This window comes from Lepidochelys kempii, chromosome 15, assembly GCF_965140285.1.
Source record: "Lepidochelys kempii isolate rLepKem1 chromosome 15, rLepKem1.hap1, whole genome shotgun sequence".
NCBI lineage: Eukaryota > Metazoa > Chordata > Testudines > Cheloniidae > Lepidochelys > Lepidochelys kempii.
Genome location: NC_136394.1, coordinates 22366269 through 22388761, shown reverse-complemented (window position 1 = coordinate 22388761; position 22493 = coordinate 22366269). Strand labels below are relative to the sequence as shown.

The window sequence follows — 22493 nt, the reverse complement described above, 5'->3', positions numbered from 1 at the left end:
CAGATATGCGGGTGCCTGCACAGGATATTCAATAGGAGGCGTATTTCCCTGATCAATTCTGAAATGATGTCCTTAGAGTGGTGATGATGGTTGCTGTATTGCAGGAAGCAGCATTAATGATTCAGTAGATAGTGCTCTTTCCCTCTGAATCAGTACTGGACCAACACCAAGGCATGGCATTAGGGGTGCTGTGCTTCTGGGAGTGCCACTTTTCAGAGAAGACACAAAGCTGAGGTCCTCACCACGTCTGTGAGAGCATTCTGTGCATTTCTGTGGAGTGGTGTGGACAGCTTCTGGACCTCCTATGCTTCCTCTGTGGCTTCTCTCCTCTCTGTGACCTGTCCTGGTCCTCTTCCCACTACCTCTGCAACTTTTTGAACACCCCCAGCTCCTCTGGTCCCATCACACTTCCCTCTTCTTGCACTGCATTTCTCCCTTCTTCTATTGCTTCCCAGCCTTCCATAGTTTGGATGAACTTTGGGCTCTGTTCAGGTGATGCTAACCTACCGTTGTTTGCCCTAGAATTATATTTGGGAACTTGAAAAGTTAGTTCAGTATATTGTCCTCTGGTAAGGAAAAAAGTCCTGTACAACTCTATTCTGCATCATACAGAATCCAAGTGATTTGTAGGATATTCTAGGATGGTCCAGCCCTGCTATCTTTGACTTCAGTGGGAGTTTTGCATGAGTAAGGACTACAGGACCTAGTCCCTAATGAGGGATAGGAAAGAAATAGAGCTGGACACTCACAGTCAAAACAAACCCAACATGCTGGTGATGGTGGAGCTGTGATTAAAATAGGGCTACGTTTGGGGGCCTTGAAACATTTTTTTTCAGTTTCTTAAGGGATAAGAATACATTTTGAGGACAGTACCGCAGAATAAAACAAGCATATGCAAAGCAAACAAAAAATGGTATTTTGTTGTTCAACAGAGATGGAGTTTTCTAATCCATCCATATTTGGAAGCATGTATTCATAGTGTCAATAGGGCTCCATTTATCAATGTGAGCTCTTAAATCTCTCTTGATACAAAAAGCACTCAAATCGGATTGAAAAAAGTTTTACTGAAACAAGTCCAGACAGGTTTATTATAATTTACTGGATAGGCAGTTCTTTGAAAGACTACACACCCTGAGGATTATTTGATATTAGCATTTCCCCTCAACCTCTCCCTAATAGAGAGCACTTGTTTTTTGCATTTTAAAAAGCTGAATAAAATAGTGCCTTCGTTAATGTACAGCATGAAAGGTAGGGGGATGTGTGTGTGTGTGTTGTATGATAAAAGTTATTAGTTTCATCAAGAGATGGGGGAGAATCAGACTTCATTCTGAATCACTTTTGAACTCTGGCAGTTCAAATGAAATGGAACTCCTGTCTAAACCACCCCTGGTTTTGTAAACCCAAGCCTGAAGCCGAATGTCCTCATCCCGGACACGGGAGGCAAAGACAGAATTGGGCAATGACTCACCCATCAATTTCTGTTCCCTCTTTCCCACCAGCATACCCAGCTCAGTAACCAACCGGATCCTCTATTTGTATCACTTCTTCCTATAGAAGAAGAAAGTGTCTGCTCAACCATCTGCAGAAGATGCCTTTACTTCTTCAAACGTGACCCAGAATTCCTTGGCTGTAGCAGTGCTCCGAAAGAGGTGTGGTAGCTGATAGTTCAAAGGATTCTGGGAGGCCAAGGACTTGCGGCAGCCAACTGAGCAGAAACAGAAACCTCCTGTCCCTCTGGAGGATGAACCAGATGGGTAGAAACTCTAACTGGAGAACAAGAGCGTGGGACTGGCCAGCTGATGAGTGTCCAAGGCAGTCACTGTGCTCTTGAAAAATAACACCCTAGGCAACCACCTACTTAACTTATCTCTTAGGCTGCCCCTGACTTGCCATATGGATTGATATCAAAAGGTTCTACGCTAGCGGAGCTAGGATCTACCAAGAAACAGATGGTCATGTGAGTCTGCAGCTGACCTCAGCTGGATCTGCCATCCAAAAGCTCAGGGTGGAAGCATAACCCAAGCCTACCTCAATACTGTGAGTCTGACAAGGGTCGGACACAATGTCCTTTCCAAGCCATTTCTGACAACACTTTATTCATAATAACCTGTAGTCCTGGCTATCAATACTGCTGAGAGTTACTAAATCTCACTCAAGCGCTTTGGCAGCTATTGCAGGAGTCTAGGTGAGCCGACAAGACCTGTTCATTACAGCTAGTTAAAATATATGAGTAAATGTACATGTCGAATAATTTATTAACTACCACTTTACAGTGCTGATGATCTGAAGGAATGATCTATTAAAACCCTGAACTCTTTTCACAATCCATTACCAGCCAGACCTTCTTTTCCATTATGTGGATATATTTAATATTTCTGACTCCTGAATGCATAATCTTGCACTTATCTGAATTTAATGCCGTTTTCTACTTTTCTGTTTAAATGTGGAGTGAATTTAAATGTTATTTAAATATCGCCAGCTTTTGTGGCACAATTTACATCCTTGGTATTATGTTTTTCAATACAAAGGGCTTAATAGCAAAACCATTTCCACATTTTTTTGTCCCCTCCCTGTAGCTGCATGGATGGATTCTTGTGTCTGTAGGGTAGATTCCATCCCCAGGGCACAGGAAGAGAGCAGTCCTTCCACTTGCATCTGTACAAGGGGCACAGTGCTGCCCCAGAGGTATTGCACTCACATGAATTGTATCATTCTTCCCACCTCTATTCTCCAATCTCCTGTCTGCCAGACAGGAGGGCACAGGGCCCTCAGGCAGTGACTGGTACTCCTGCTCCATCTCTCACCTTAGTTACCTCCCCTCTACAGGAGAGAGTCTTCTATTTCCTGCTAGCACTGCACTTTCCTCCTAATCCTTCGGTGTGTTTTAAGTGACGCTCTGACACTGAAAATCTCTGGTGTGCTAACGAGCTTCATCTGCTGCTTGCTGGTTCTCTCTTTTCCTTGGGATGCCCATGAGGAGAAAAATTAGACAAAGCCTCAAAGCACTCGTTTACACCTGAGTCATTGCAGATCAAAGTTCAAGCTGAGGTGGATCTGAGGAAAATAATCAGCCGGGGAACTGAATGCCTCAGATACTTAGCTTGCCTCTGCACACTGAAGGCTGGATACCGACTGCAATGAATGGCCTATAAATGGGGATTTTCCTTTCTCAAACTTGAGGCCAGTGCATTAGCTTACAACTCCAGTGTCTCACTTATGATTAGCTATGCTAAGCAATTACGTAGTCTTAACTAATTAACTCCATGCCTTGGGGAGGCAATTAATCAAGTATCTTCATTTCCCAGAGGGGGGAAGCTGAGGCAGAGAGGCTAAGTGTCTCCCAAGGCCACAGAGCTGGGACTAGACCCCCAAGTGGCTCCTGGGTGTGAGTAACTTCTGACACTGATCTGAGAGTGAGACCCGGGGTGAGGTTCTGTGCTGGACTTCTAGGAGCTGCACTTTGGAGCTTGCAGCCCAGGGGCCTAAGTTACAGCAGCCTCCCTGAGTTGTCCTGTGTGTGGCAGCATTGCCCAGAACCTCGGCAGTCTCAGCATGCCTCTCCCACTGCCAGCCCTGCCCCTGCCATGCCCCAGCACTGAGGAGCTTGAGGAGGTCCCTGGGAGCAGCCTTATCGTGCCTGCACCAGGGGAATCCTCCCCAGCAGGATATAGGGCTTTGAGGGCATCTTTAAGCCACTCTGGCCCTTTTATGCGGCATAAAGGAACCAGAGTGGGGGTGAGAATCTCTCCCTTTTAATGGAGTTATTCCAGATTTACAACAGGGTGAGAGGAGAATCAGGCTGTTAGATTTTAAATTCATTAATGCTCATGCAATGGAGAGAGAAAATAAAGCTGGCAGGAAAACAGACTTCAATTCTGGCTTCCCCAGGGTTATCATAAGCAGGGAGTAAACCAAAACCCCAACACTACTGCAAGAATGATTAAAGAAATACCTTGATCTTGTGCTGTTAAGATTATAATTTATAAAAAGAAACAGATGCAGGCAGGCAGGGAGAGACTGAGTGGTTTGGTTACCCAATCTCTCCCGTTTACTGTTCTGTAAATGAAGAAAGCAATAATTATTTAATCATTGAATTCCCAGCCAGCCCTTTGGATGAATAAGCACAATGGCTAGGTTGCAGTTTGTTCACAATGCCAACAGAGCAGCACCAAGACACGGTGTAACATCTACTTCATTTTCATAAATCAGGCCAGGGCATTCAGAAACAGGTCATCATTAAAAAAGCAGATTATCTTTGCCTTGTTTTACTTCAGACGTGTCCAAACCATTCATCTTAAAGCAGAAAGAAAATTCAGCAGATGAGAGAAAAAGGATATAGGTTTTGCAAAAACCAGGCAGTTTCTCTGTCAGTCTGTTTCCTTCTTGCAAATAGCTCTTTTTGTGGCCTATGTGAAATGAGTTTGATGGGTCTCAGTTGAGCACCCTCAGGTAGGGTGACCAGATAGCAAGTGTAAACAATCGGGACGGGGGTGGAGGATAATAGGTGCCTAAATAAGAAAAAGCCCCCAAAATTGGGACTGTCCCTATAAAATCAGGACATCTGGTCACCCTACCCTCAGGACAAGCAGGCACATGAGAAGCAAACAAAAAACAGCAGCACTACTGGCAGCCTCTTGGTAGTGTCAGAAGAGGTCAAGGACTCAAAGACAGAACTGGTTGGGGATTTTCCGCTGAAACTTTTTTTGTTGAAACCAAAAATGCAGATTTGTTGAAACCAAAATTTTTTGTGGAAACATGGCTGTTTCGACAGAACTTTCATCAGGGAGGTTTCTGAGGTCTGGGGTGGAATTTCTGGTCAAAATCAGAGAGAGCGAGCCCCCAGAATAGTCAGTAGCTCAGTGGTTAGGACCCTCAACTGGGATGTAGAAGACCCAGATTTAAAGCTCTGTTGTGCCAGATTCAGAGCAGGGATGTGAACTTGGTGTCCCGTGTCTTCCACAACCCTGGTGAGTATCTTAGACACCAGACTATTGAATCATCTTTCGCTAAGCAAAGAATATTAAATTCTTTACATAAAGTGAAACAGCTCCATCAGGAGAGGCTGATTCTTTAGATTGCTGGTATGTGAATCAAGCAGAGTAAGGACTTGAACCCACATCCCAAGGGAGTGCCATAGCTATTCTGGGGCGGGTGCTCTCACATGTTTTTTCACCAAAAATTTCAAAATGTCTTGGTTTTGTTCCATGTCGGAACGTAAACAAATTCTGAAACTTCAACATTTTTCACAAAATGGAATTCTTGTTTTCTGGCCAGCCCTGCTGAACATGCCATGGAGACCGAACTACCCTTCACACCCCTACAGATGTCAAGGTCAAAGTTGATGGGGGCAACGTACTTGTACTATCATTGCCTGTACTGTACCTTTATGCATGGTTTTAGATGGATTTCAGTCCATAGATCTTTCAAACCACCGTTTTTCTACAGCATGAATTCAGATACACAAGCTTTAGCTAGCAACATGCCCTGTCCCCAGTAAAGTCCTTGTTCTTCACCCTTCACCATCTGAGAGAGAAATAGGGAAGCTCCAAGTTTATTAAGCTCATGAGTGCAGTGAATGAGCACTGTGTGTGTGTGTGATCAGCCCATAATAAGTTTATTTACCTCAGGGCACTAGTAAGCACATTTTAAAAGGTAGATGCCTCAGAAATATCTCTATATTAAATAAGAATCTGTCTATGAAATGTGAAATATGAAAGCTGCTTTTCAGCAATCAAGATGGATAAGATTGGAACCCTGTACATGTAGGTGTGCACAAATTCACCCTGAAATCAATCTCATGTTTTCCACACAGACCTGACTATTTATTTCCCTGTGGTCTAGCTTCTGATGTTTGATCTCTCAGGGCTGGCGATGCTCTGTCCCACTAGAAATGAAACAAGCCGGGAGGCGACGGTGGAGGTGGATTCCCTTTTCTTTTGCTGATAATGTGCAGTTATCATAGCCCTCTCTGGGCTCTGGCCACTGCTAATGCCAAGACACAATAATGCCATTACATCATTACAGTGCCGCTCTCTTGCTAGAGCTTTATGGACCATCGTGTCACAACAGGTTTCCACACAAATGTGCTGAGCTGCCCACCATTTAATTTACAGAGGATACAGTTAGCTCCCACAAGACACTCCAGATAATCTCTCAACATGGGAAAGCTTTTATCTCCTGAGTGGATGGTCTCTTAAATGGCATTTGTAACAGTGAACTTGGAAGTACAGAGAAGTGCCTGGGGTTTGGTTTGGCTCCTGCAACTCCCCTCTTTCTCTTATGCTGGTGAACAGCTAGAAAAGCTTTAGCAAGCTTCCCCTGAGCCACATACATCTAATCTCAGTGAGCCAGGGCAGCAGAGGTTAGAGGCTGCTTGTCACCAGCACAATACAGAGCAATACAGCGGAATTATGAAGTAGGTAGGTGGCCATGTCATGAATGCACTAAACAAAAGATTTAAGGCAAATTGGGTAGGGGATCAATCATCCTACAGAATTTGTGGGGATGAGATTTTCAAATTGGCCTAACTCTAAACTCTGGCGTTAATGGCAGACCTTCCATTTACTTCAGGGGGAATAGAAGCACTGAGTGCTTTCAAAAATCCCACCAATTAACTACTCATTCTTCCTGAGACAAATGCCAATCTCCCAGACAGAGCTGTGCATAATGAGCGTTATGTAGCCCAAGACTATGCATCCAACTCACTTGGTGTCATTGCAAACTTGAAAGTGTTGCTGCTCTAGCAAACTGAGGAGCTTTTCTCTGGAAAGCAAATATGGACTTGAAAGGGTGGGTTCTTTGCTGAGCCGAGACACCTTACTTTTCATTGTTAAAGTGTCTGATTGTGTTGTTTAAAAAGAAACCAACTTGTCGCTCCAAAGTAGCACATGGGGGGAGGGATAGCTCAGTGGTTTGAGAATTGGCCTGCTAAACTCAGGGTTGTGAGTTCAATCCCTGAGGGGGCCATTTAGGGATCTGGGGCAAAAATTGGGGATTGGTCCTGCTTTGAGCAAGGGGTTGGACTAGATGATCTTCTGAGGTCCCTTCCAACCCTGATATTCTATGACATTCCAAGCTCTTCAGTTTTGATTGCAAGCAAAATAGTTATGAAGCTTCATTATTTTTTTTTCATAAGATAGAACACAGAAATGGGAATTTATTTCTTCCTCTTGTGGATGGTATTGGATTTTGGAGCGTCCACCCTCCTATCTGAGCAAATGAACCCTAAGCCCGTGGCATCCCTGTTCAGCAGAAGTCATCAACAGAAGCCAGACACTCCTCCAACCAGGCAGTGATTCCCCACATACTTTTCACTCTAACTTCTTACACCTGATTCTGCGCTGATTTGCATCTGTGTCACCGTGTACCATTGTGCAAAGGCGCACCCATGAAGGAAGTGTAAAACACTGCCACTGTTGTAAGAGAGGAATTCTGACTTGGTATCATTCTACACCCACTCTCCACAGGTATAAAGGTCTCTGCGAAGTTCTGGGCAGTGCAGAATTGTGATAGTTGGCCCTACTGCCTGTCTTAATAGCACTTCTCTGCTTTTCTCGTACGTATTAGAAACTGTCTGAGGTAAATGTTACCTTGGATGGCTAATTCAACAACCAGTCAGACCTGCCTTTGTTAGTTTACTGGGCTGAGCGGATTGCTCAGGACTGGAAAGAAGGAAGGCAGAATAGTGCGTTTTGTGTTTTACAGTGGAAGGGAACCGCATTTCTTTCTTAGCCCACAGCAGCACTAGAGACTGAAGCACTTTCCTACCTCATTAGCATCATTTAGCCCACACGTGATATTGATTAAAAATCCTTACAGGAAACCGTTTTTTGCCCCCTCCTGCGGGGATTCTGTTGGCTCTTTTACAAAGAGACACCTAATGAGTCTATGACAACGAGAAGCACATAGGTCAGTTATGAAGACTTTAGATGAGGGCTTCTTGAGGGACAGACGATTAGGAAAGCTAGTCTCCAGTACCCAATTGACAGCCTATATTTCAGGAATGCACCATGCGCTGGCCTCTAATCTTAATTCATGGCAACGGAGGACAGTAATCCTTCCCCAACGCAAGCACCACTCTCCTTATGCTGTACATTTCAGATACGTAACGGACACCTTGGCAGGTTTACCAGACATTTGATGATTTAGCACGGTGTACACCGCTTAGCCCACAAGCATAAGGAGTAGTAGGTCGCAAGATAAATTATATTAATGAGTCCTGCCTGAATCAGTGCTGTCACTTCAAAGAACAGGAGAGTTTTCCAGCCTTTCTATAACGAGGAAAAAGTGATTGACCAGGAAAATAACAAATGAAACTCATTTGAGCTTTGAAAAACTCCAGGAGGCACCTAAGCTTTGTGTCAAGGTGCAAAAGGAGGAATCCATTATCATCCCTATTCTGCAAGACATCGGTAAGTGCCATGGGGAATGTGGCGTCACCTTTAACCGCAGACACTTAGCACACAGAGGAAGAATGAGACATGCGATTGTGAAGTCTGGGAACTGACCCCAGCCTGAAATTACGCAAGACAGGGACAAGTGACTGACAGTAACAGGGTGGCAAGACAGGAGGTAAAGTGGACCCAAGACCACTGTGTAGCTAGAAAATACACCTTTAGATTTGGTTCCAATCAGAACCCAAACCATAGGAGATCAGAATCTAATAGTAAAAATCTGTTGGTGGTAGCACATTGCCTGACCACACCAAAGGATGCTGGAATCAGGAATAATTACATCTGCTCCTCGAGCTACAGCATTTCCCTGTAGAGAAGATAACTTTTTTATTTTAGAAGGAAAGGAGTAGGAAACAGAAGTTGCATCAAATTTAGGCCAGATTCCATTACCCTCACTCGCCCTTGAGTAGAGCTTTCTCCCATAAGTAGAACCATTGACTCCCGTGCTATTTGCAGGGGGAGGTGCTACTCCACATACAATGTCTCCTCAACTATCAGTACCTGTGTGTCAGTGGCTGACGCATCCTAAACTGCGCTGCTCCAGAGCGGGAGTAAAAAATACACAGCCTGGCTTGAAGCTCAGCTCCTTAACTCCAGCCAGATCCTATATCTGATGTTGCCGTGAGGTCTGTCAACATTTATTTACTCTAGAGGGGGAAAAAATGTGAACGTCTACACTTTGTACAGGCTGCTTTGCTTCATCCCAAGCACTTGATCGCGTCATAAGTGTCAGCAAAAAATGCAAGAGCCTTTCTATGTTTTCTTTCCCTGAAGTAGTGCTCTGAAATAAGAAGGAAACAAAATGGGCTCATGTCAGATTGGCATTTCTGACCTAGTCAACCTTTGCTCCCATGTGGCAGTCAATCAAGGGAAACCAGTTTCCATTCCACGGGGACCGGCAGCTCAGCATGAAAGCTGATACGGAAACAAAAAGAATAGGCTCCTTCTGGTTACATTGAAAGTGGAGGAGACAGCAAATATGTGTAAACTATGAGGCTTTCTTAAGGACTGTTAGATTATAGGCTAATGATTTCTAACCATTGGTAGGTGCACCAGAACTGAGTAAGAAATACGTACACTCATCGATAATTGTACTCTGTGTTTTTGTATCACCTTGCCTCAGAGGATCTCACAACTACAGCTGGATGCAAATTTTCCATCAACACTGGTTTTCTGATGGAAAGTAGTATTTTTTGAAAAATAATTTTTTTGTGGAAGGCATCTGCTTTCCAGGAAAATGTTGGGTTTTTTTTTTTTTTTTTTTTGGTCAAAAAGCATGAATGCCTCACACTGGAAATATTTAGTTTTGGAAATGCTGATCCAGTACCGTACGGGTGTTGTGTTCAGTTTCCCCATATCCCTCTTCTCTTTTATGAACGGGGCTCCTCACATGAACTGTATCTCCCATGGTGCACCACACCCATGGACTCTTATGATGCACCTGTCCATTAGGACAGACTGAGGTACATCAGTGGACATGTAGGTCAGAGACTCTAGCCCAGGGGTGGGCAAACTTTTTGGCCTGAGGGCCTCTTTGGGGTGCGAAACTGTATGGAGGGCTGGGTAGGGAGGGCTGTGCCCCCCAAACAGCCTGGCCCCTGCCCCCTATTCATCCCCTCCCACTTCCCACCCCCCGACGGTCCCCCTCAGAACCTCTGACCCATCCAACCCTCCCGCTACTTGCCCCCTGACTGCCCCCTCCTGGGACCCCCTGCCCCAAACCACCCCCACCCAGGATCCCACCCCCTATCCACCCCTCCCCGCTCCCTGTCCCCTGACTGCCCTGACCTATCCACACTCCCGCCCCCTCACAGGCCCCCAAGGACTCCCACTTCCTATCTAACCCCCCCGTTCCCCGACCCCTGACTGCTGACTTATATTGTGCAGCAGTGCAAGTCGGCCGGCACACTCCGGTACGCCGTACCGGCAAGCTATTGATAGCTGGTACAGTGTACCAGAAGGTCAGAGCAGCAGCGCCGCCAGAGGAGAGCTGCGTCTCCATCTATGTACCACGGCAGCAGCCCCGCTGGAGGAGAGGGCTGAGGCTGGGAGTTCTGCTCCTTTCCCCGCTGGGATGGGAAGAGCGCAAGGGCCCTGGGTTGGCGGCGGGATGGTGAGGAGTCACATGGAGAGTCACGTGGGGAAGTCACATGCCCCCTCCCCTTAGTTGGTCCCCCGCACACACACACACTGACCGTACTGGTAAGAAACAGATTTTACTTGCACCACTGATATTGTGTTCCAATCCCAGCTAACAGCACCACTGCTTCTATGGACTTGAGCAGAGACCCATGTAGATAAAAGACAGCTCTCTGATTGCTTTCCTAATGTGCTAATGCACCTTGAGCGCGTTTTAGGGAATACTGATTAGGAAAACACTGCTTCCAATTAATTCTTAAGGAAATCTTATTTTGTTCTGCAGCTTTGTGGCAAACATTAATACATTATCCCCAGCAAAATATACCTGAGTGAAATATGCAGTAGCACATATTAAAAGGACTTACAGTTCTGGGCAAACATCCAGTTCTAGCTGCATGCTGCCTGCCCTGTGAATGTTATGGATCAGCCACAATGTATGAAGTCTATAGGTGTAACTAACTGAAAGCCCCCTTGTTAAAAACCTCTCCTGGGGAATCACCTCCTTATTTTAACCTAGATCAAGAATATTTCATTTCTGCAGATTTTTCCCCTTCGATTTTATTTTTTGCATGTATTTTTACTATTGACATGACCCAAAATTGACCCAAAATTCACCCCTATGTAGAGGGTTAGCAAATGCCTGTGCATCTTCAGGGACTTAAGTTATGCATAATGTGTGTACTGACCCACTGCACACAAGTGAATTTTGCCAAGGGAGCTGATCCTTAGTTAGACAGGATGGAACATACAGGCCTGCAAGAGTGCACACTCCTATCGTGAATAGTTTAGTAGTTCGTTTATGAGCTACCTACAGCCCCTAAACAATTGTCTCTCACCATAGACAGTAACCAGCTTGTGGTACCATTCTGGTGTTCAGCGGTTTCTGCCTCTCAGTGCTGCGGCTACAGCTTTGTGGAGGAAGTTCTAATCTGTGAAGGATTTTGAAACTTGGCTTCATTCCAAATCAAAGTGAAAACGAAAAATTTCAAAATTCTGCCTAACGGAGAATCTTGAAAGAAAAAATAGCGTCAAGTCAATCAAGATGTTCTCTTTTGACAAAGTCATTTTGTTTCAATTTTGTCTTTTTTACAAATTCTGTGTTATTAAAATATATAATACCACCCAGAATAAAAAAGTAAAATGAAGCATTGCTTAAAAATGAAAAATCAAAGTGTTCTGTTCTGAAAACGGAGGAACCAGACGTTCTGACATTTTCAGACCAAAATGTTCAACATCGTTGTTACTCTTGCCCCCCACCCCTGAAACAAAACTGCAGTGAAATCAACCGGATTTTGTGAAGCTATTTGATTTGGACAGAACTTCATATTCTGACATAATATGGTTCTATTGAAGTTTCTCTGACCAATTCCAACTCAAACTGAAGCAACTAGCCACAACAAGCCACTGCAGTGAAAGTCAGGTTAACTACAGTCCAGCCATGGAGCTATAGGTCACATTCTAAACTCAGTTACGTTTATGAACATCTGGGGTATTGCCACTGAAGGCCATAAAGCTGCTCTCACTTGCAGGGAAGGAGCATGAGCTTGAACCTGTGGTTATGGCACTAAACTATTACTCAGAAAACCTGGGTTCAATTTCCAGCTCTGCCCCGGACTTCCTAGATGACCTGGGGCAAGTCACCTAATCTCTCTGTATTGTGTTTGTCAAATAATATTCCCTTCACCCACAGGGAATGCTGTGAAGATTGTTTTATACAATAATGAGGAAGAGATAGGGACTTGATAGATCAACTACCTCTGATTTAATTGTTATCAGAATGCAATTCTCCATCTTTTCAGTCTGCAGCAGGGAACAGGAGACACACCCAGAGTGAGGGCCTGACATGGTCCTATCTGAAGACGAATAGGATGAAACTATATTCCTGACATTCAGGAAACAGCAAAGAGAAATCAAATGGCATCATTCATTCTGATTGCTGTCTACCCTACCCACAACCACCACTCCTGATTTGCTGCTGGCTACCTTGCTGTTCCTGCATTCCAGCTGGAAAGGAAAGGGTGCAATTTCCTGTCCACCGAAGGCTCCTGTATGAAATGAGCCAGAGGATACGGGTTTGTACCAGCACAACATGGCCAAAACAATGAGCATTTTGGAGTCCACTTCTCTGAACCAGCAAGTCACTGAAATGTAGGTGTTATCACAGTGAAGTGCCAAAAAAAGTCAACCACTGTCTTACACGTAATCAAAGCTGCCATCTTGACCCTGTCCCCTAGTATTTAAGACTGCAGAAGGCACAATAATTTGTAATGTACAAATCCTGTATGTCTTTTGGAGAATTAGGCTCCATACCCTTTTCAGATTCCGCTTTGAAAACTGCAAGCACCCTCTGGGCTTTGCTTTGGTAATCTGGGGTTGGCGTATGGGGGATCAGCAGCATTTCCTTCAATACCGATAGTTTTTAATCCTGAAATGAGTGACATTTTCCCCCCATGTGACGATTAAGAGGAGGAATGATGTTCAGTGAGAGGAAGTGCTTTTGATTTTCGGATCTTGAAAAGAGGGAACAGAGATGGCCTCTTTGACTCCAGATAATAAATGCTTTAGCTTCCAAGTGAAATAGAACTGGTGAAGAATGCAATGGCTTAGACTGACTAAACACAGACAGGGAAAACTGTGGCCAGACATACAGCCCAACCCCCCTGTAACGGGGAGGCTCAATCCTTCTTTAGTTTCCTACTACAGGCTCCACTGTCTAACGAAAGTTGTGTTGGGGAGTGGAAGGGAATAAGGACTCACCCTGCCCTGCATAACCTGTGTTAAGGCTGCTCATATTGCGTATGAAACTTGGGGGTACGCAGGGTCTTCTCCCCACTGGGAGCAACTGGATGGAGTCTGGCTGGCCACATACGGAAGAGGGGACATGCACCCATAAAGGGGTGTTGCAAAGTACTTCTACTTCATCCCAGTATAACTGGAGAGTCTCAGGAGGCATTTTAACTTGCTGAACCACTATGCTACTAAGCGCATCAATGCACTTCCCCTTACTATGGCCATGTGCTAAAAGCACTGCCTAGCTCAGAAGCGATAACTGGTTTCAGGTCTTGCCCCACATATGTGTGGTCCATACTGAGCCAAAGTAACTAGTAACATGACCGCAGTTACATGATTTTGTATATAATCAGAATAAAGCGGGTGCCACACACAGAGTATTTCAGACTTCTCTTGTTTTAGGCAGATTAGTGCAAATTTAAAATTTCATGCTGACCCATCCTATTCCATGAGCACTCCATTAGGTGATTTGGTTGATGTCCATAAAAACATTTTCGCTCGATTCAAATAGTTCACGCATGATATCAAAATATTTTTACCATAATATTTGCTCATTTTACCATGCTTTGTACTGTACTGCGCCACACTTTTCTGGGGGTTTTAGTGATCATACATTGCATGTGAGCCAACAATGTGATGCAGTTTAAAAAAAGGCTAATATGATTCTGGGGTATATTAACAGGAGTGTTGTATGTAAGACATGGGAGGTGACTGTCCTACTCTCCTCGGCACTAGGGAGGCCCCAGCTGGAGTACAGTGTCCAGTTCTGGGCAACACACTTCAAGGAAGTGGTGGACAAACTGGAAAGAATCCAGAGGAGAGCAACAAAAATGATGAAAAGTTTAGAAAACCTGACCTCTGAGGAAAGGTTTAAAAAAAACCCTGGGCATATTCAGACCGGGAAAGCAGACTGAGAAGGGGACCTGATAGCCTTTAAATATGTTAAGGACTGTTGTAAAGATGAATCAATTAATTGTTCTCCATGTCCACTGAAGGTAGGATAAGAATAATTGGCTTGATTTTCAGCAAGGGAGAATATTATATTTTATATATTATATATTATTATTTTATATATTATATTTCTATTATTCTATATAAGGTAGCAAATCTGTTTTAGGCTGGATTTACTGGGTATATGATTTATGCCCTACTAGAGTTACTTTCCCATAGCTGCACGGAGTAAAGTGTGTGTTATTTTCACTTACCTGTAGAACAATAAAAACAAAGCTAGAAGATCAATACCAAAAGAAATCATCCGTTCACTGACGTCTGCTCATCCCATAAAAAGCAAAAACTCGTTGGGAGGAAAGATTCCCTTTCCGTGCTCATGACATTTTTCAGCTGTAGCTCCAACAGGGAGCGTGGAGCTCAGGCAACATCCCACTCTCCCTAGCACTCTACAGCAGGCCTTGCTGGGCTTAAGGGAGACGTGGCTGGGAGTAGCCTGGAAAAGAACAACCGGAGCGTCTGACGGAAACGATTCAGTGCCATGGAGCCGTGTGGCTGTCCGTCAATGCTCAGAGACCCGTTTTCATAACGAGCCAACTCTTGCCCTTCCTCTGCAGCTGGGGAAACTCCTCTGATTGCACAACTGGGGCAGCTCCACCATGGGAGGGTGGTGGCGGCAAGGGGTCACACAGGGGGTGTGTTTTCTCCCTGGGTGGCACCAGGCTACTGGTAGGTGGGAGTAGGTCTGAGTATGCATAGGCGCTGACTCCAGGGATGCTCTGGGGCTGGGGCACCTGTAGGAAAAAATGGCGGGTGCTGAGCACCCATCAGCAGCCCCCCAGCCGAAACTCCCCTTTCCCCCCACACCTCCTGCCTGCCTGCGGGTCCCGCAGATCAGCGCCTCCCCCACCACTGTTTTGTGGTGTCAGGAGGTGCTGGGAGGGGATGGGGAGGAGCAAGGGCACAGTGTGCTTGGGGGAGGAGGTGGAACTGGGTGGGGAAGGGGCAGGGTGGGGGAGGGAAGAGGCTGGATGGAGCGGGGGTGGGAAGAAGCAGGGCAGGGGTGAAGGGGGGAAGTGGTGGAGTAGGGGTGGGTCTTGGGCAGAGCCAAGGGAGGAGCATCCCCGGCAGATTAGAAACTCGGCACCTATGGGAGGGTGAGACCACAGGATCTTCTGTCCCTGGAAAAGAAAGGAAGCCAGAAAGCCACCCTAGCCATTGCATTACACCAGTCTCTGGGTAAGAGCTTAGCAGCTGCTTCTGCAGCCTTTGGGGGAAATTCCTCTTCCCCAGAACTGTTGTATTAATTTAAATGGAATAAATGGGCCCAAAGAGTCTTAAATGTTAACATGACCTTGGACCTCATGGTACTCTCATGGGTGATATTTACAGTGAATGCTGCCCGTTAACCACAGCAGTAGTGGTGCACACCATCTGGTTCCTTACAGTATTTGTGTAGTACAGAATTTCCAATGGATTTCCCATGCAGGCAGTGAGGTCACATATATTACAATCATGTTAACAAGCCTGTCTTTCTAAAGAACGGGCTATTTTTCTTCTCATTTCCCTGAGACACGTTTCCCCATCTAGCCTTAGCAGGCTATTTTGATGGATTGCACCAACCACAAACAATAATTCTGCTCCTTGAGCAAATTCAGATCAACACTGTAATAGTTGTGGATATCTCAGAATAACCCATAATGTTTAGAAAAATCTTCTAGGGATATAGTGAAGACACCTAACCATATATATGCTCATTATACCCAGCTCTGTCCTTGGGGGAAGGGCTGGAGGAGGGCTCCATCTATCCATTCTCTAAGCAATTTCAACACTGTATTCATTTGACTGAGGAACAAAGCAAGGGCGCCCCACCAGACCTGAGCAATGGTCCATCTAGTGCTGTGTCCAGGTCTGTCACTTGGCTGTGTTGGATGCTTCTGAAGAAAGCCCAGAAGTGAACTCTCCTTAATTCACCTTGCCAAGGGTGAAAGTTGATCCCTGTGTAGAGGTCTAACATGAAGCCAACACACTACTTGGGCCATATTTTGAGGGCTTACATGGGATTTAACTGGGTGCATGTGTAATTCACTGGTTAATGTGTGTTACAGGTCCTTCTTGGTGCCTGATTCACAGAGGACAGGAGTCTTTTGCTGCCACAGATAGGGAGCCTTCGCTCTTTAACTCAAACTGTAGCAGTTTAAAATCCCAGCTCAGGAAGTTCATGGTTCACTCCCCAGTCTGTCAGCTAAAACGATAGCTGTCACAGACCTTGTGCAAGCCCTTTCAACAACCCACAAAGGACAATTTCTTCCTGACTCCCTTGCTGGCCAGTTTATGCCCTGAAGCATGAGTGCCAATAACTTTTCTACTTGTTATCTGCCTAGAATAACTGGAAATGTGATTCTAAGCTTATTTGTTTGTTTCACTTACTGCTAAAGATCAACCTTTGAATTGTGATTCATGTCTGTCTGGAACTAATGTCATTATTACCATGGTAAAAGACAGCCCCAGTGAAATCCTCTTTTAAAAAGGCCTTCAGCACTGAATGCAATCAAATGCAAAACTTAATTAAAAATCCCAAACAATCAAATGAGGTGAAAGAACACATGCCCATTATTCCTGCATGAAGCAAGGCTGCTTCCATGTGGGCCAGCTAAAAACAGAGGAAAAACAGTCAGGCCAACATAAAAATCTATTTCCCTTTACAGCTTGAAAGGAAAGAGAAATGTAAATCCTCACTGATGTTTCTGGATTTCCAAACTGTTAGAAAAAAACACCCAGCTGATGCATCACACAGCTCCGTGAAATCATTCATCTCTCATCTCAGTCAGTGCATCATGCACTGGAAGCACTGCCATTTTTTTGGACAAGATGCTCATTTTCCCAGCTTCCAAAGAAATCTGTAGACATGGAGTGTCCGCTTAATTATCCCATCTGTGCTGCAGTGACAGGAGCTGCTGAGAACTCACCAGTGACACTTCTACGTCTGGAGAGGGAATATGAAGCTCTGCCGACGGACTTATTGAAAGCAGTGTGACAGGGAGGATTGTGCAGCAGTTAGGGCATTAGCCTGGGCCTGGGGAGGATTCTCACTTCCTGTGTCACCTTGGGCAAGTCTCTCTGTTGTAACATGGGAATGAGAGCACCTCCCTCAAAGGCGGTGTCAGGCCAAATGCCTTAAAGATTGTGAGGTGCTCAGATACAATGGAAATGGAGGCCAGAAAAATGCCAGCTTGCTCACCACACACATACACTAGGGAAACCAGTCTGAGCAAGTGCTGATCTTGTGAACAGAGAAGATGCAACACTTCTGTCCAAGGATCTGATCTGAAATCCAGTCCTTTCATTGACGGCAGTTGGCTTTGAACAGACCCTAAAGCCCCAGCACGGCAGCACTCCTGCTGTCTACCCAGAAATCTCCTGCTCTTTTAACTCACTTCTCAAGAATATACACAAGTTTTAACTATGGACACACCGGAAAACTATATGACCTAAGCCAAGTACAAAGCCAGAGCTCCAAGGAATAAATGGTACTTACAGGAGGAGAGGGACCGAGGAGAGGTGAGCAAAAAGAAGCTGCAGGGAGAGGAGAAGGACAAGATGAAAGGAGAGGAGAGAGTCTGAACTCCCCCGTGCTCTCAGACTCCACTGTCCCATGAGGTGAGATCAACAGTCTGCTCCTGAACTTAGGTCATCCCTCAACTGGTGCTTAATAGAACAATGGCCAAATATTGCTGAAATAACCTAAGTAACCCAGCCATTCTTCTGAGCAACTGTGTGGCCCAAAAGGCACGGGAGGCACTCACCATGTGCTGAAAAGATGATTCAAGCCTCCAGCATGGACAGCATCTAGCCAGTCCTGCTACATCAGCCTTTACGGAAGTCACAGCTACAAAGATGGGATGATTTCTGCCTGGGTAATAGGATGTTTTCAAAGGTAATCTTCCAGATTAATTCCACTCCCTGGTACGGGGGTTGGCACAGGGGAAAAGGAGCTCTGCTGTGTCTGCCTGAAGCATGGATTCAATTATATCACTTAGAGGGTAGAAAAAGGAGACAATCTGTTGGGAAAAATATATAATAAGGGACTCGGGCATCCCAGTGTAGGGAGGATGGGGGCTAACGTCTGCCAGAGATTGGATGCGGCGAGATAAATTCACAAAGATGTTCTCAAAGAGACCAAGGAGTCAAGTCAAAAATCACCTTGCAGAGAAGTGTGTAACTTAGTGTGTCAGGGCAGTTGCTAGGACACAAACGACCCAGGGAAGCTGAGAATCAGCAGATCTGGACAGGCGAAGGTGCCAGCCAGCACGTGTTTTCCAACTCACATTCGCTGTTAAAGTAACTTTGAGACTTGCAAGGGGCTGCGAGCTGCTGTCTCATACAGCTGAATTCCCAAGCTTCTGTTGTTAACACCTTGCTGGTAAGCAAGGGGTACATTATCCAAAGCAGCAACATTTCACAGTGGTAGCAATCGAAGGGAAATCTAACTGATGACCCGGATTCTCTGCCCTTAGCTAGCGCTGGAATGGTAGGCTGCACTCCTACTTATAGGAGGTAATGGGGCTGTTTGGGGACAATCGTATGCAACTGTATCACCTTCCTTCAGAAGAAAAAAAAATGGGGCCTGACTGTGAGTCCCTCCTTCCCCTGCCCTCCCTCAGTTCCTCACCTGAGTAGTTCTGCGGAAGTCAGCAAGTGACCCGTGCCCCATGCTACAGAGGAAGGCGAAAAACCTCCAGGGCCTCTTCCAATCTGCCCTGGAGGAAAGTTCCTTCCCGACCCCAAATATGGCGATCAGCTGAACCCTGAGCATATGGGCAAGATTCACCAGCCAGATACTATAGAAAATTCTTTCCAGATGTGCTCAGACTACTGATTTCTGACAATTGCCCATCTTGTCTGCTTTCTGCGCACCCTATGCACGGCCCTTAAGAAAGGCAGTGAGCAGGATGCTGACCCCTTGGCCCCTGGGGATAATTTTTTTTTTAATCAGGAGGGAGAAAAACTGCACAAAACTCAGCAGTGAGAGTGCGTACATGTGCTGCATGTGTCTGTGGGGGGAGGGTGGGCTTGTAGAAAGGGAGTATCCCCTGGTATTCCCAGGCACCCTGCTCTGACAAATAAACGCACTGCCTCTGCCAGGCAGATGTGAAGACATCAATAAAGCTCGAACACGCCTCCTGCCATCAGCACATGCGGTTGCTGCTCGTTCTCATGCCTCATTATACACTGCAAAACAAGCACCTCGTAGCACCAAGCGCCATCACCTCCCTGGAGAGAGTGAGATTCCAAAGCCAGGATGTCCTAGTTCATGACCAAAGGTCATTATTTTGACAAATTAGTTAGATTTCACTCATTCTACAGGGATGACTCTGAATTAATCAGCATGCATCTGTCTCTCCCTCACCCCCCAAAAAAGGCCTGTAAGATGATCAGCATAATCCATGAGCCACCTTTTAAAAATCTATGACAGCTTGAGCTCAGCCACTTTTAGGCATCAGATTCAGGTACCTGACACCTGACCTACATTTTGTTTTGGTGCCAGCCAAGGTACGGTACCCCAAAGAAGTTTGGTCATCCTGCTGGGTAACAAGGGAACTGGATACCTCCTCATCTTTGCATTACAGCTGTAATAATTACCAACTGAGCAAATGGGTCTCCTGGTGAAGTGGAAAATATATTTTGGAGACTGACTGTAAAACCCGCCCCCAAACTCTTCCATATTCATAGCATGGCCAAGTCTCTATTGCTCTATTGGTCTTCTAGATAGGAACTTAAGAGACTCTGAAACTTACAACGCTCACCTGCCTTCATGATGCCCTGCAATGAACCTGAGTCTTTGGAGCATCATTACGTATGCCGTTCGAGTGCAATTAAGTAGGCAGTTAGCAAACACGGCAAATGCTATTTCCTAGTCACTTCTTTCCCTGGCTGATGTGACAAAATGCTAAATATATGACATTCACCTACATTAATAGGAATAGGGCTGATAACTCAAGTAGCTTCTACGAATGATTCAGACATGTCAGACAAGTCTGTGCCTGCAAACTGATTACGTTCCACTAAATCATGAAAATACAATATTAGAACATCCTTTAAAAAATGGGTTTACACGTATCCTACCTTTTTTGCACAGTCAACTAAGGGTCTGATGCAGTGCCCATTAAAATCAGTGGAAGGATTCCTATCAGCTTAGATCGGGCTCTAAATCATTGTACTGCTTCACTATTTGATCAGTAGTTCAGCTCAGCCTGATAATAATTGATTATGACACTAAATATTTTACACTTAAGTATTCCTTTCATCTGATGATGTCAAAGTACTTTGCAAATAAAGAAATCGTACAACAAAACTAGGCACTTATACTGTGACCCTCACTGTGATATTTCAGTGCCTATGAACTGTGCCCATCCCTGTGATATTTCCGTTCTTATTACAAAACCCCCTTATAATACAGGCATTAGCACCTTGCATTTTACAGATGAAGAAATGGAGGAACAGAGAATTGAAGGACTTTATCCAAAATCACAGAGGGAGTCAGTGCCAGAGTTGGGAATAGAATCCTGCTCTCGTTACTCCAAGTCCTGTGCCCAATCTGCTGGACCATGGAGAGATGTAGCATTGCTATCTCCTTTTTAAGAACAGGCAAACCGCGGCAGAGCTAAGGTCACAGCCAGGACTGAACCCAGGAGCTGCTACTTAATCCCTTGCTCTAACGGCGAGACAAGATTGTTTTTCACAGCCCAGTGACAAAGGAACATTTAAACCATATTGTCTAGTGCATAGTGCCCTGGACCAGGGTTCAGAAGATCTGCCTTCTAGTCCCACCTCAGCCACTGCCCAGCTGAGTGACCTTGGGCAAGTCACTTTCCTGCTTTATGCCTTTGTGCCCCCCCTCACCCATTTTCTCTTTAGAGTGTAAGAGGGCAGAGGATTGTCTCCTACTATGTGTTTGTACAGCACCTGGCATACTGTAATGCAGATACCACCAATAAAAGATGCCGGCAATGAAAAATAATGGAATCATCAAGTGCCCGCACTTGTTAGAGCACAGAAAGAAACGACAGCACTGACTTCAGTATTCAGTCTCTGATAGCCATGGGGGGGATGGCATTAGCAAAGCAGACACAGCTCTTCAAACATACTCACAGTTAGCTTAAGGTTAGAAAAATACATCAGCTTTTCGTCATCATAAACCTGGGACACTACAGGCCAAACGGTGCTCTGGCTTTACAACCTGTAAGCCCCACTTCAGCTAATGGGGTTATGGGGAGAGAGTCAGTCATGGCACCATTTGGCCTTGAAGTTAAAAGCATTTGGTTTTGCCGCTAATCTGAGTCTACAGTTCCTCTGCGCTTCTTTTCACCATATGGAAATGACACAGGAACACACTTAAATGGGGAAACTTCACGAAGAGGCTTCAGCAGGAGCGGGGGTGCGGTGGCAGATAATTTCAAAGCATTCTGTCAGATTTTAGCTGTGCATTCCCCATTGACTCGAATGGGAGTCATGCAGCTCAGATCTGCCGAATGCTTTTACAGCATTCTCATCGTGACAGATGCTAAACACATTTATTGATTGATTGATTGCTAAGCAAGAGATGGATCCTTCACACAACTGCATGAAAATCCTGAAGCATCAACATGGCTGGAAATGCTATAGGGAACTGGGGGGAAAGGGCTTTATTCTGCAGTGCATTAGCCTGTCAGACTGGTGTATCCTGAGTACACACACCCACGCAGGAGCAAATAATGACCTGTACAGAGACAGCAGCATATAACAGGATGGCAAGCACGTCAAACTACATTTCACGCTGTTGCCACCTTTAAGCAATGATCTTTGTTCAGCTATTGACCAATCATTGGCCTTGAAAATCCCCTCAATAACTAAAGAAGCAAAGGGAAGGAGTGTTGTTCACTGGGTAGACCAAAATAGGGGGAGCCAGGATTTCTGTGTGCTCATCGAGTCTACTCTCTGCAAGTCAATGAGTAATTCTTCCCTCCCAGGCTGCATTTTACCCATGGTATCATAATGCTACTGCTATGGAGATGTGTTGTGAGGCACAAGTAATATTTGTAAAGCTCTTTGAGATCCTTGCATGACAAAAACAATATAAGTACACAGTAGCATTGCTCCTGAAACATTTATGGAGGTTTTCAG

General features: G+C 45.2%; 1 protein-coding gene across 1 annotated transcript in view; it reads right to left on the bottom strand.

Moving 5' to 3' along the window:
- The window catches only part of TMEM132D (transmembrane protein 132D), a 385997-nt gene that overhangs the window by 11861 nt on the left and 351643 nt on the right, over positions 1-22493 (bottom strand). The window lies entirely within an intron of this gene.